The sequence below is a fragment of the Morone saxatilis genome, unplaced genomic scaffold (genome assembly GCF_004916995.1).
Source record: "Morone saxatilis isolate NCDOM2014 unplaced genomic scaffold, NCSU_SB_2.0 Contig14, whole genome shotgun sequence".
In the NCBI taxonomy this organism is placed as follows: domain Eukaryota; kingdom Metazoa; phylum Chordata; class Actinopteri; family Moronidae; genus Morone; species Morone saxatilis.
Window position 1 is genome coordinate 16,181,787 of NW_023339696.1, and position 6,281 is coordinate 16,188,067.

Sequence of the window (6,281 nt, forward strand, 5' to 3'; positions counted from 1 at the left end):
ATAGTAGTTCAGGCAGGCACAGGCGTCATTTTATAGTCACATTCCCTACATCCTCCATTCCACGTCCACAAACTGCAGTATCTCTCACATTATAGGCTGTCTATATAAACATTTGGCACTCAGTCTGCACTGCATCCTCACTGCTTCACTGCTGCCTGCTGTCAAAAATTGAACTCCCTCCAACTCCCCAGCCTCTCCCTGCATTAGCATTTCTTTGTACATGAATTTTGTATGTTTTTAGCATGTGTTCATGGTTATTAAATGTTGTGTATCTCAGGCTCTGTCAGGGCGATAGTGAACCTACAGGGACAATCCGTGTCAAACCTGCACAGACATGAACAGAGCCACACAGCCAAACTAAAACGCATGTCGCTGCAAAAAATGGTTAAAAGCCTTATGTGAGTGTCCTGACTGAGTTAGGGTGAATCTGGGTAAGAAGATAGAATTATAAAACTACCTGGAAACCAAGCTAACTCTCTTCAAGATGTAGATGGATTGAATTAAACCTGTCTCACAGGCCTCCTTGTGGAGATCTCAATGTGATAATATCCTCTTCCTAAATGTGTCAGATAGTCTATGGGGTCAGACAGATATAAACATTCAGCACAGGTAACGGCTGGTCTGCTGTTCACAGCTTGTCAATCAGAACACTGTGGCTGGTTGACCTGTCAGTCAGAAGCATGGTCCTGCAGTAGAGCATAATTGAATTAGCTCCAGTCACTTCGTGAAGGTTAATTGGTGGGGAAACCTTGGCTGGGCATGTGGTAATTGACCAAGATAAGGAGAGCCTTGTCCAATCACAGATTTTATCAGCATATGTGAACTTTGATCAATTCTCTAAATATAAGATATTAATAAAATTATAAATATAAAGATGTCGACACCCAGCAATCCTGTTAAATCTGCCTGAATAGTGAGTTTTCCATAACTTTCTGTCGCACTCAGGGGCAGCACTGTAGCTCCCACTTAAGTTCGACATGTCATGAGTCAGCAGCTACAGATATTGCTGTCAGATGCTTTGGCTCGGAGGCCAAAATAACGTGCCGAGTTGATGGTCAGTTGATGGTCTGGAAAATTGCATTTAAACCTTCAGGTGTTATTCCTAGTTGTATCTTACTCTCAAACGTACAGAATTAAATTAAACTCTACTTTGCTCCTGTCCCTTTGATAAATGCTGTCTACAGCCCAGTTTCTTTTTCCCCTGTTCAGTATGCATTCTGTGGAGCTGAACTCTTACAGTACAGTACAGAGATCACAGCATTAATGTTAAAGGAATGCTAAAGAAAGACCTGTGGAACAGTTGCGGAGGATGCACTTTTCTGCTTTCTTGTTTTCTGCTAACTATTGTGCCAATTCTCCTGCAAGGTTTCACTGATGCGTTTGTTTCTATCAGTGCAGTGTGATTCCACGCTATTCTCCATGGCTTATCATCTGTATAAGAGGTGTCACCCAAAGTGGAGCTTTTAGTTTGTAATGAGATTTTTTGCTCCTGTCTAAGCTTGAATCGTACTAGGTCATGAGCCTGCTGAAGGACTCTTGATACACTGAAGAACAATAGAGTGAGATATTGGGAATTTACAAGAGATGGCAGGGCAGTAAGTCATTTAAAGTTTTACAAAGTATGACACCTGTGTGGAATACCAAGTAGAAAGTGGGCTGAATGCAACTTTCTAATAGACCAACAGGCAGTTTCAAATTCAGGATGGCTGTGCATATTTGTATCTGCCCAACCTTTGCGCTCAAGGCCTTAATTATCCAAAAGGGATCTGTCATCTGACATTTAGCACTAATGTATCATCAGCATTAATTGAGATCAACCCACACTTCAGCAATACTTATTATCCTGATACTAATTTGCAGTTAATTAGCAGGGACCAGTGCTAATTGGCAGCAATAAGATGTTATTTGTCTTTTACTTACTGTCTTTGATCTCTGCAAACTTGAATAAATCTAGAATGTTAGATTACTGGGCAAAATAACAATAATAAAATATTGTATTATATTCTTTCCCATTTGCCTTATTTCAATAATCATAGTAATGTTGCAGACTCCAAGCATTAGCTACCTGTGAACAGATAATGTGTGAGGAAAAAGGCAGAAACAGGAGATGTTAGTTGTGTTAATTAAAAAAAAAACAATAGACCTTTTTCACAGCAGCCATTTTGATATGAAATACTAAGGTAAACACAGGTGTTACCAATGATAGGTTCTGTTCCATTCAGGTCAAATAGACTCAGGGTGTTGCTATTGTGCATGCTGGCTCACCAGAAAGGCTCTGCTAAACTAAATGGAACAGAACCTTAATACCATTGCTAATTACCCTACTATTTCATGTTAAAATGGTTTCTGTGAAAAATGTCTATTGATCTCTTATTCTCTTTCTCTTAAACCTTCTGTTTTCCATTTTCACAAATCACCATCCCAACAACCATGAGGTGCTCACATATTTAACCACTGTGATGACTAATAATTTACAGCCACACAAGTCTGTAGTCCAGTCAAACTGAAATAGCTTCTAAGTTCTAAGGTGAACTACAACTTAGTTAATTCTACTGTAATGAGCCAAGATGTACAATACCAGTAGCTTTAATATAACATTAATATGTCAGACTGACAACCAAGACATGTATTACTGCCAACATAAGCATATTTACAAATGATGAACAGCATAAAAACACCCATGGTCATTTAAAATGCTTTTAAATCAAAAGTTTCTTTTGCTCTCAATTCCTGATATATTGTAACTCCAAATAGAGTACCTTATCACTACATTCATCACTTTACTTCAGCCTCAGGAGGTCATATTGAGATAAATACTGTGCTGAAAGCTTTTTCTGGCTACATTTTATATGAGGAAGCATCTCCAATTGTCATGTGGGAATAAAAGGCTTTGTCTGGAAAACAAATGAATTCAGTGCATTGAGGTGGCAAACAATACTCCTCACTTATAAGACAAGTTAGGTTATACTAACGAAAAACTCCATCTGCTGTCTACTGAAGTCCAGCAACTATATCACCATAAAATCAGCTGAACTTTTAGCAAACAGTATTCAATGAAGACAGGACCGTCAATTCTTTTCCAGGCAATATTCCCCAAGTAATTAATGCATGAGTTTAATATCCTCTGATATAACCCAAGCATATGTGCCCTCGTTCTCCTTCTCTCCAAAGCAATTCAGTACCTCAATGAGCACAATGTTTTCCTTCCCCAAGAAAAGTAGTTCCATTTCAACTCAATTGATTCTCCACTTCTGGTTTCCCATCTTCACTTTTTTCTCATTCTTCCCAGCAAGAAGTGTATGCATTTTCAATGACATCAAATAAAGGGCAGTCATTGGTATGGATGAGGAGGGTCCTCAGAGATTGAGGCACCTTCACCAACACAAAGCACAAGATAGGGAGCACTGGGAGAAACAAGAAAAAGCAGGGCCTCAAACTGTAAAAACAGATCCTTTGATATCACGCTTATTATATTCATTTAGTATGCAAGGTGAAATTGTTTGGACAGACACATCGACAAACGAAAGGGGACTGAGAGGCAGAGATAGCCAGAGAGGGAGGTGAGGTGCAGTCTGGTTGGTCTGCATACAATATACTATTGTTTGTGGGGAGGGAGATGCAGTAGTTCCAAGATCTTTTTTTTTCAATGTGGCGTTCTGGACCTTCTGTCAAAGTTCGCCTTGAAGCACTGCGTATTGTGGCAGGTGAAGCTGCAATCCTGAGGGTCTGTGTGAGAGAGGATGACTCTTCTGCTTCACTTTTAAAGACTCCAGCCAGATACGGAGAGCTGAAAGATTCCCCTTAAATCCAACCTGTCCCTATCACAACACCTACTTCAACCCTCCCTTGTGTGATTTTTGGACATCTCTAAAAAGACAAATTCTCAAGATGCTTTATATGCTGCCAAAAATAGTTTCTAGAAAAGATACACCACCATTTCTTCACATTTACAGCTGTATTTGTGTTTTGTAGTCTTTTTTCATAAAAAAAATAACCATTGATTAACTGAGTAGAAGAACTATAAACTATGAAGAAGCCTTGAGCAACAAGAACAGATATTTACAAGGCTGTGTTTGAATCATTCTTCAACAGCAGGGTTTCAATAGGTTATCCACAGAAGAGGAAAATAAAAAGAAAAGCCTTCATTACCCAGTGCATAAAGCCTAAATGGAAAAGAGACTGTGGAATGGCTGCCTGTGTCTGATAGGGGAATATACTCTGCTCTGATGCCTTAGGTGTTCTGGCCTGCTGCACTCAGGGCTAGCACTGGACCATACAGATTGCTGCCATTATGGAAAGTGGGTCTGTGCTGGCAAATAGACCTAAGCTCTCATAAAGAAACATATACTGGTGAATGCCTTAGGCTCATTTGAAGATCAGAATGTGGTTTGCATGAAAACAAAGCTGTTTTTATGCAGTTGGTTGCTTTGGTTGTCCCCTAACAAGTCAACACTGCAGGCATTGTTTTCATTGGTATTTATGCTGTGGATTCATTGGGAAACAAGTGTGAAAGTTAGAATGCATTGTTTGAATGCAAAATCTGCATTTTGTCATCCAAAAGCTACAGTATCACCTATCAGTGTACGCATACTTGTGTATCGTGTGTTTACCCTAACAAGGCGAACTATTCTGGCTGTAATTTATGCATGGTTTTCATCGGTGAGGCAGTGAATCAGTTGGAGGCTCACTAGAGTGAGTCACTGTGGACAAACAAAACACAGCCAATGCATTCTAAATGAGAGGAGACTTAAAACTTAACTTAAACGTCCATTTAACCACTGAAGGATCTCGCATCAGTGTCACACTGTGAGCAAGTGGAGGTCGGGTCAGATGAGCTCAGTCTCTGACGTGCGGTATTTGCAATAAAGGTCAGAGACTGGGGAATAATAACAAGACAAGGTTTTTCTTTAAGCAATCCTTTACCTTGTCAGATATTCTGCAGAGCTGTATTTTTCATATTCATTTCATGGAACATTTGATTTGGAACCTCTTTCCTATCAGGGGCTTTGACAGTGTTCTTTTCTTCAATGCTCTTTTGTCGTCATGAAGGTGGTTTTGTAATGGCACCATTTGGCATTCTGTTGCAGTGTCCTCCAGCACAGCATTTGTCTCTCTTCTTTATCTGCACTTGAATAGCTGACCAATGCTTTTACTTGATCATCTCAGCCCGATTGCAGACAATTACTTGGTACTGTGTGAACCACAGAGAATTGCAATTAAAAACAGTCTCTATGCACCAAAATTGTCTGTAATTTGTGTTTTAAAATGTTGCCTTTTATGTGCCTTTGAATTAAACTTGGGTTGTGCACTTCTAAGTGTGTATGGACTCAGCCTTGCAGAAAGCTGTAGTTGCACAGGTGTGAAATTTAGTGACAGGGTCTGCCCTCAGTTATGGAACTTTGTCACACATTTCCAATAAAATCTTCATTCTGACTGCCACTGAACAAAATATCAGAATTTATTGAAAGTGGCTTTTGCATACGCTACATAGCAAAACAGCTTGCTGTACCATGCAATCATTTACCACATTCGGTAAAGAGTGGGAATGGGAGAGCAGAAATAGAATTTCCAATGAAGATATAGCAGCCGCCCCATTTATAGCAAATGTATGGCATATAAAGCACAAATGGGCTACACTATAATCTCGCCCTCTGGGCCAACTCAATGTGAAACATACAAAGCCTTAGATTATACCAACAGTGTTCCAGTATCACTTTATCAGCATACAGTACAGTGTTTAGTGTTGGAGATTATTCAGAGCTGGAATGCTTTTTTCTCTCAATAGCCTGAAGATGAACCATTTTGTTATTATTAATTGTATTTTGTGATTTTAATTTAACAAGCATGCTGTTCTTATGTACCCTTCATCCTGGGATTGAACCTCAGTTAAGTGGCTTGGAAAACAAACCAACCCCAGCTCAGTACTACTATAGGAATCATATAAATTCATATTGCATTTAGGATCTTGCGATTTAGGATAAATAACAATCCAGGAAGTAGTTTACCCTGTACTGTATCTGTTTTAATTAGTGGTGGGGCTCGATTAAAAAAAAAAAAATCTAATTAAGTAGAGGCTTTGTAATTAATTAATCTCAATTAATCACATATCAATATTTGACACGAGAAGCAACATTTTTCAATTTAAATGGATTTTGGTATATGACTGAATCAATGAATAGACACATAAATGAGCTTAAACAACAAAATCGTGTTTATTTTCATCACTGAGTGTTAACATAAAGTGCAATATGAATAAAGAATATTATGATTGCATTGTTCAC